Here is a 10,000-nt window from a genome sequence, read left to right as displayed (position 1 = left end):
AGGACGCTATCTCAACAGCACTACACACTGCACTAACCCACCTCGCTTGGAAGCATAAGGAAGCATAAAGTAATCTAAATCTCCCTGGTAGGCGGCTGCGTCGACCTTGGACCTCAGAAAATAAAGTGGACCCACACCAGCAGATGACATGGGACACCAAACCGCCACTGACTGTGGAAACTTTACAGGGTAGCTCGAACAATGTGGATTCCGTGCCTCTCCTCTCTTCCTCCAGATTCTGGGACCTTGATTTCTATAGGAAATGGTCCTTGGTCTTCCAGGACCAAGATGGCATCGCGATCACACTGCGAGGCTCAGCGTCTTACCGGTTTTAGTGATGTTATACTTCTGTACTTAGCTATCTCCAGTTTTCTTGCGCAAATAACTCTTGCGAACTACAGTTACGACAGACAGACACTTTTGGAAATTAACATTCACTGCACAAACACCGGATTCAGCATCGGTTGGACTTTAACCAGCTTCAAAACAACACCCCTCCCCCATCTTGGACTTTCCGATCATCTTTCTTTGTTCCTGCTTCCCAAATACACTCCAGTCATGCAGAGGATTAAGCCTTCAACCAGAACTGTAAAGTTCTGGATGGATGGGGCTGACTCCTTCCTTCAGCAACAGTTCCAGCACACCGACTGGAGTGAGTATGCTGCCCGAGCCTGCACAGGCTCACACATCCACTTGGACACCTACACTAACTCTGTCCTGAAATGCATCAACAAGCGCTCAGGGTACAAGCGTCCTCTGTACCGCCCACTGGAGTCCCTGGCAATATGAAGAGACTAATAGCTATAGCCAAGCACTGCTACAAACGACGGATTGAGGAGCACTTTACCTCCTCTGACCCTCGGCGTATGTGGCAGGGAATACACACCCTGACTGACTATAAACCAACTAGCTTTGTTCCATCTACCAACAGTGCTTCACTCCCTGATGAGCTGAACAACTTCTACGCTCGTTTCGACCAGATGATATTGATATCTTCAATAAACGATCCTCCACCGACGACAACCCACTTGTACTTTCCAATTCGGACGTCAGTCACATGCTGAGCAGAGTGAATGCACAGAAGGCAGCTTGCCCTGATGGTGTACCTGGCCGTGTGCTAAGAGCTTGTGCTGTGGAACTTGCGGGTGTCTTCGCTCACATCTTTAATGTTTCGCTTGCCCAGGCAGCTGTACCATCTATCTTTAAGTCAGCCATTATTGTGCCTGTGCCTAAGCATTCTACTGCTTCAGACTTTAATGACTTTCGACCTGTAGCACTCACCCCAATAATTTCCAAGTGCTTTAAAAGACTAGTTCTTTCTCACTTGAAATCCTGCCTGCCTGCTACGCTGGACCCACACCAGTTTGCTTATCGTTGCAACAGATCCACCGAGGACGCTATCTCAACAGCACTACACACTGCACTAACCCACCTCGCTTGGAAGCATAAAGTAATCTAAATCTCCCTGGTAGGCGGCTGCGTTGACCTTGGACCTCAGAAAATACAGTGGACCCACACCAGCAGATGACATGGGACCCCAAACCGCCACTGACTGTGGAAACTTTACAGGGTACCTCGAGCAATGTGGATTCCGTGCCTCTCCTCTCTTCCTCCAGATTCTGGGACCTTGATTTCTATAGGAAATGGTCCTTGGTCTCCCAGGACCAAGATGGCATCGCGATCACACTGCGAGGCTCAGCGTCTTACCAGTTTTAGTGATGTTATACTTCTGTACTTAGCTATCTCCAGTTTTCTTGCGCAAATAACTCTTGCGAACTACAGCTACAAGAGACAGACTCTTTTGGAAATTAACATTCACTGCACAAACACCGGATTCACGCAATCTTTGACTGTCTGTCTTATTCCTCTCTTCTCCTCAAAGAATTCTTTGAGCGTCAATCTTCCTTCCTGGTGATACTTAATCACTAATTTTAAGTTTGCCATAATAATTAACATTCCCTAATCAGAAGCCCTGGATGAACAGAGAGGTTCGCACTCTGCTCAAAGCCAGAGATGCTGCCTTCAGATCAGGACGCCGGGAAGCATACAGCTTGGTCAGAGCTAACCTGAGGAGAGGAATAGCTATAGCCAAGCACTGCTACAAACGCCGGTCCTGATTCACAAAAAAAACAAAAGCAGATGCACATAAATGGAAAAACCTAATGCGTACAAAAGAAGGGCAAAAAACAAGACTGGTGGTCTGAGATTTCTTACCATGGCATCCCTCAGCATAGAAGCGCTCAGGGTACGAGCGTCCTTTGTACCGCCCACTGGAGTTCCTGGCAATATGAAGAGACTAATAGCTATATCCAAGCACTGCTACAAACGCCGGATTGAGGAGCACTTTACCTCCTCTGACCCTCGGCGTATGTGGTAGGGAATACACACCCTGACTGACTATAAACCAACTAGCTTTGTTCCATGTACCAACAGTGCTTCACTCCCTGATGAGCTGAACAACTTTTACACTCGTTTCGACCAGATGATATTGATATCTTCAATAAACGATCCTCCACCGACGACAACCCACTTGTACTTTCCACTTCGGACGTCAGTCGCATGCTGAGCAGAGTGAATGCACGGAAGGCAGCTGGCCCTGATGGTGTACCTGGCCGTGTGCTAAGAGCTTGTGCTGTGGAACTTGCGGGTGTCTTCGCTCTCAACAGCACTACACACTGCACTAACCCACCCCGCTTGGAAGCATAAGGAAGCATAAAGTAATCTAAATCTCCCTGGTAGGCGGCTGCGTTGACCTTGGACCTCAGAAAATACAGTGGACCCACACCAGCAGATGACATGGGACCCCAAACCGCCACTTACTGTGGAAACTTTACAGGGTACCTCGAGCAATGTGGATTCCGTGCCTCTCCTCTCTTCCTCCAGATTCTGGGACCTTGATATCCATAGGAAATGGTCCTTGGTCTCCCAGGACCAAGATGGCGTCACGATCACACTGCGAGGCTCAGCGTCTTACCGGTTTTAGTGATGTTATACTTCTGTACTTAGCTATCTCCAGTTTTCTTGCGCAAATAACTCTTGCGAACTACAGTTACGACAGACAGACACTTTTGGAAATTAACATTCACTGCACAAACACCGGATTCAGCATTGGTTCGACTTTAACCAGCTTCAAAACAACACCCCACCCCCATCTTGGACTTTCCGATCATCTTTCTTTGTTCCTGCTTCCCAAATACACTCCAGTCATGCAGAGGATTAAGCCTTCAACCAGAACTGTAAAGTTCTGGATGGATGGGGCTGACTCCTTCCTTCAGCAACAGTTCCAGCACACCGACTGGAGTGAGTATGCTGCCCGAGCCTCCACAGGCTCACACATCCACTTGGACACCTACACTAACTCTGTCCTGAAACACATCAACAACTGTGTGGACTGACTTTGACTGTCTGTCTTATTCCTCTCTTCTCCTCAAAGAATTCTTTGAGCATCGATCTTTCTTCCTGGTGATACTTAATCATTAAATTTAAGTTTGCCATAACAATTAACATTCCCTATTCAAATGCCCTGGATAAACAGAGAGGTTCGCACATTGCTCAAAGCCAGAGATGCTGCCTTCAGATCAGGACGCCGGGAAGCATACAGCTTGGCCAGAGCTAACCTGAGGAGAGGAATAGCTATAGCCAAGCACTGCTACAAACGCCGGTCCTGATTTACAGAAAAAAGAAAAGCAGATGCACATAAATGGAGAAACCTAATGCATACAAAAGAAGGGCAAAAAACAAGACTGGTGGTCCGAGATTTCTTGGCATGGCATCCCTCAGCATAGAAGCGCTCAGGGTACAAGCGTCCTTTGTACCGCCCACTGGAGTTCCTGGCAATATGAAGAGACTAACAGCTATAGCCAAGCACTGCTACAAACTCTGGATTGAGGAGCACTTTACCTCCTCTGACCCTCGGCGTATGTGGCAGGGAATACACACCCTGACTGACACTGACACACCCATCTCAGTTACCTCCATCGTGTATATTTGTAATATTGTACTATAGTGAGAAAGGTTTATTCTATTTTATTTCACTCAGCATGTAGCCAGATAGGCTATTTACTTTGGTGCAGTTTATTATATAAAGTTTATGCACTTTATTAACAAGTTTTCCAGTGTCTGCAGTCATCTTTCTCTAAAACTCACACAAAGACATTATTTGAACTATAATTCCAAAACACCTCAAGTCTGCCTCCTTTGTACTAATTTTGGATTGTTTTCTCACTGATGATTTGTCAAAATAGCTAAAGTTCAGATTTTAAGTAAATTTGCCTTTTGAAAAACTGCCTCCTTTGTACTAATGTAGGATTGTTTTCACAGTGCAAAAAGTGGCATATTGATTAGTCAAAATAGCTCTGATATGTTGTAACCTTATTTTAAGTAGTTTTTGTCTTTTGAAAAACTGCCAATAGGTAAAGATATTTTTACATAAATTTATACAAAAAACAACCCTCAGCTACTTGTAAAAAGGACATTTTTACTTAAACATTTAAAAACCCAAGTAAAAGAATATTATCAGGACATTTTTTCTTGTTTTAAGTCAAAATATCTCACCCCATTGGCAAAGTGTTTTTCTTGACAAGTAAATATGACTCAAATTAAACTTAAATACTATTTTTGAGCAATTTTTACTTAACTGAATTTTTTATTTATATTTCTCAAGGTTTTTGTAGGTTTCACATCAAATAATACTGCATTAGATCAACAAATATAAACTAAAAAGCTTAAATAATTCTTTATTGTGTGTATTCTAAATAAACAAGTATTATTTCATTATATTTTTGAAAGATTATAATAATAATTATCAGCAGCTGAGAAAACTGCCAAAGTACCAAAATATTTTTTATTTGTTGAGACTGTTGCCCTAAACTAAACTCCTGAAAGTCTGTGCCTGCTGTGACTCTCAGAGCTTTGTCAGTCAACACAGTTCACACTATCACCCATCCCCCCGTTTTAGCACCTAGTAGTGGCTTAATGTACATAACAAAATGTGGCCTAATGGGTTGCAAATTACCCCAGCACTGCCATTTGGCAGCCTCTGGTAGAAAAAGGGGGTATATGAAAATCCTGATAGTTCTAGTGTTGACATTCTGACTGGTGTTCGCTCAGAAGCTTTTAAATTTTTCGCTTCCACCTTAAGTAATGCAGCAGTAACATTAGCTAACTTGAAAATTTGAAAGTAAGGCGTTCGGACAAGAGTTTCAGAAGGGCAGGCTGGCTCACTGTGGTTACGTGTTTGTCGGTTTACTGGCATTATACATATATCAAAGATAGTTGGAAACTTTGTGAAAGGACGTTTGTGTTGCCTTATCAAAGTAGCCAACACTTTAAAAATGTTAATGTCTATGGATGTTGGGCATGTTAAAAGTATTAAAAACATTACAAAACACTTCAACGAATGATAAATATATACGCCATCCCAATCCCAATATATTTGCCTGTAATGGAATATATTGGAATCGGGACGTTCCGGGAGCCACCTGGTGGATTGATGCAAAAGTGCGGGTAAAAGGCCCAAACTTTGAGGATTTTTAGCTCTCACCACGTGTGCCCAGGACCCGACCCCGGGCTCTGCAAAGTAAATCGTCTAGGGGGCGCCGCGCGCTAGGCCGATAAGGTCCACCAAGCGGCGTATCATATATGTGGATTGGGATGGTGTGGTACTACGAAGAGGTAAGCAACTGCTATTTTGTCCACTAAATGGCTTTTCGGAACTAAGACCCCACCACCACCTGTTAGGTCTAAATGGAATTGTGGACCCATTTGTGGCCACATACTTATATATGTTAAGATAGGATAAATCTCCTTCAAAATTATATTGAACAAAAAAATCTGAATTAAAAAAGGGCTTTTTTCAGCAGTAAATTCAGTGGTGGTTGAAGTGAGGGGTATATATATCTATGTTTGTGTGCGCTTTTAAACGTATTTATGTTTATATAAATATTATGTTTGTATAATGTTTATACAAAATCTCATAAACATTGTTCAGAACATTAAACACTGGAATTGTTTCCGTTATTTGGTAAGTTAAGGCTTTATGTTGTTTCAGCAATAACGCCATACACCAGTTGGTGGCAGTAAAGCATCATGATTCACGAAATACACAAACTTAACGTGTTAACACGTTCATAACGCGTCAATACCTTAACGTGTTAACACGAAATTATACGCTACGTGTCAACACGGAGAATCCAACACGTTTAGAGCATAATTTAAAACAAATGAAAAAAAAACAGAGGAATTCAAGTTTATAAAGTGTATTGGACTAAAAACAATAAGCTTGTAGCCTACTTAGTGTATACTCAAATACCTACATGCAAAATTGAGCCATGCTTTGGTACTGCGTTCTTATAATGTTTTTTGTGAATTGACTACACTCGGCTCAGAGTCACAGTCAGAAAACAGCGTTGGCCCACAGCAGGCTCAGTGTCACTTTTCTGAGTGTTCTTCGTCAGTACTCATGGGGGTCCAGGTGTAAGGAATGTCGTTGGTCTCTAAGCGTATTGGATTTGACCATGTTTTTTATGAGATTTTGTATTAACATTATACATATATAAATACGTTTAAAAGCACACACACACACACACACACACACACACATATATATATATATATATATATATATATATATATATATATATATATATATATATATATATATATATATAAACCCCTCACTTCAACCACCACTGAACTGCTGAAAAAGCCCTTTTTTAATTCAGAATTTTTTGTTCAATTTCATTTTGAAGGAGATTTATCCTCTCTTAATTTATATATAGAAGTAGATACACATAATTAAATAAAACATGAGTAACTTAATGTATCGTTAAACATACAATACGTTTACAGAAAGAGGAGGATCTGGAAAGTTAATTTCACCATGGGTTTGTATTGACACTGTATTGTTTAGCAGTATGCTATTAAAAGAATGCACATAATTTATCAATGTCAAATCTCAGTATGTGTCACACACATAGTGTGAGAGAATAGTGATGTTTGTTTGATATACAATTATGAAAAGCTTTAGAGCATGTTATGAATGAAGTTATATAATAATATGCATGTTTACAAATTTTAAGGTACTAAACACCAGAGGTTTTTTATTGTGAAAAATTAACTTCCAGTTGCTATGGGGATCAGCTTACTAATATTGCTGTCTTCACACTGCTCACGTAGGGCTCAACGTAGCCATAGGTCAGTGCTTCGCTCACTATGTTATGAATAATTCAGATGAAACGTAGGGACTACGTTCACAAAGGATTTATGTTTCGTGTCAGCTACAGTGTGTGATGTAAATCCAATCATGAATATGTAAGTAGGCCCGTATGGATTAGTTAAATGCTGTTTTAACTACAGTAACTGAAAAATATCACTGGTGAACGAGACAAAATACATATTCAATTATAACTGATATCACAACAAAAATATAGAATTAGAAACAGTACATAAAAACCCAAACAAAGTGTAGTGTAGCGAAACTGGTGGACTCTCTCTTTGTCTGTGTGTAGATGGATATAATCTCGGTGTGGGGACTAAAACTTGTTTACAGACTCACATTTTTAGTTATACAAATACACGCATTTTTGTGTGTGTACGATTGTTTACATGTGTAAGGAAGAGACGTTATAAAAAATAACTAAATACTCTATAAAGGACTTAAATCCAGGATAATAAGTCTGAATTAATGAAGACACGGCCCCTGTGCATAACTCGTGCGGGAGTTTAAATATCATTTGATTAGAATACAACACTTTTCATGTGTTTAATGAATATATTTTTTGTTAAATATTGGTTTTAATCATAACATAAATGTGTCGCTTTGTCAGTTAGCAAAGTTACATCAGCCAGTAATGTTAAGCTACAGCCCGGTCTCACACCTACTCGTGATATAGTAATCTGCAATTCGTGACATATCGCATATTTTCAGCATGAATTGCAGTCTCCTATATATGTGACTATATCACAAGTAGGTGTGAGACCAGGTTGTAAGCTATCACTACCTCGGGATGTAAAGGTCTTCCATGTGTCTTAGCAAATTACAAATAATTAAAATAAATGTTTTACAGTTACTGAAAGACATCTACGAAGAAATGTACTGCTTAAATATAATATATAACACTTGTGTCAAATATATTGCAATTGGGATGGTTAAAGTAAAGACTTATACATTTTGGGAAAACATTTTATATAGTTAAAAAAAATACATGTTTCCATACAGCCCAAGTCCCTCTGATCCTTTTTCTGTAATTAGAAGTGTAAAATTCTACTGTCAAAAACCCATATATGTTTTTGACTGGAATATATTGGAAGTTGGATTATCAGATCTTGGCTTAGGAGTGAAATATCTTCAAAGTAAGACCAGTTTCGTCTAAGTCTGAGTGTCATCAACTCAGGGTGTGAGTTTGGAGATGATTGGAGGACATAAATTTTTTCACTTAAAAACAACTCATAGGGGGACCCCTTTTAGTTTTTTTGAGTGAAAATATTTATTCTCTCCAATCTTCTCCAAACTCACACGCTGAGTAAGATAGACCCAGACAAAGATAGACCCGTTTGTAAAAACCTCTTATGTTGTTCTGAAGCTGAGATCTGATAATCCTACTTCCAATATATTCAAGTCAAAAAAAAATATATGGATTTTGGACAGTAGAATTTTACAACTCCAAAGACAGATATGAGATCAGGGAGTCATGGGATATATGGCTAAATGTATTTTTAGACATTACAATTATGTTTTCCTAAAACGTGCTCTGATGACAATATGTAGTGATGGGACACCATCCCACTTTGAACATATTTGACACAATATATATGGTAATTGAACAAGCATCCCACTTACAATATATTTGAAGCCATAAGGATGTATGGTAATTGGACAACCATCTCATTTCCAATATATTTGACACCATCAGGATATAGGGGAATTGGACAACTATCCCACTTACAATATATTTGACACCATCAGGATGTATGGGAATTGGACAACCATCCCACTTCCAATATATTTGACACCATCAGAATATATTGCAATTGGACAACCATCCCACTTCCAATATATTAGACACCATCAGGATAACCATCCCACTTCCAATATATTTGACACCATCAGAATATATTGCAATTGGACAACCATCCCACTTCCAATATATTAGACACCATCAGGACAACCATCCCACTTCCAATATATTTGACACCATCAGAATATATTGCAATTGGACAACCATCCCTCTTCCAATATATTTGACACCATCAGGATGTATGGGAATTGGACAACCATCCCACTTCCAATATATTTGACACCATCAGAATATATTGCAATTGGACAACCATCCCACTTCCAATATATTAGACACCATCAGGACAACCATCCCACTTCCAATATATTTGACACCATCAGAATATATTGCAATTGGACAACCATCCCACTTCCAATATATTAGACACCATCAGGACAACCATCCCACTTCCAATATATTTGACACCATCAGAATATATTGCCATTGGACAACCATCCCTCTTCCAATGTATTTGACACCATCAGAATATATTACAATTGGACAACCATCCCACTTCCAATATATTTGACACCATCAGAATATATTGCAATTGGACAACCATCCCACTTCCAATATATTTGACAGCAATTGGACAACCATCCCACTTCCAATATATTCGGAGGCCGGAAATACCCCATCCCAAACCCAATATAATATACATGTGTTGGGACATTCCATGTGCCACCTGGTGGACTGATGAAAAATTGCGGATAAAAGGCCCAAACTTTGATTATTCATATCTCTTTCCACGTGAGGAGTAGAGACTCAGCGAGGGCGCGGAACTTCGTGGCGTGTTCCCCTGAGCGCACTGGACCCGCTCTCGGGCTTGGCAAAAATCATTTAACGGGCGCCGCGCGCTAGCGCTCTGGTCCCGTCCGATGGCAATATACCATATGTGGATTGGGATGTTGAGTGGCTTTCTTAAGTTAAGGCTTTATGTTGTT

Source organism: Hoplias malabaricus, unplaced genomic scaffold (genome assembly GCF_029633855.1).
Source record: "Hoplias malabaricus isolate fHopMal1 unplaced genomic scaffold, fHopMal1.hap1 scaffold_307, whole genome shotgun sequence".
NCBI classification, from domain to species: Eukaryota; Metazoa; Chordata; class Actinopteri; order Characiformes; family Erythrinidae; genus Hoplias; species Hoplias malabaricus.
Note: the sequence above shows the minus strand (reverse complement) of the source record.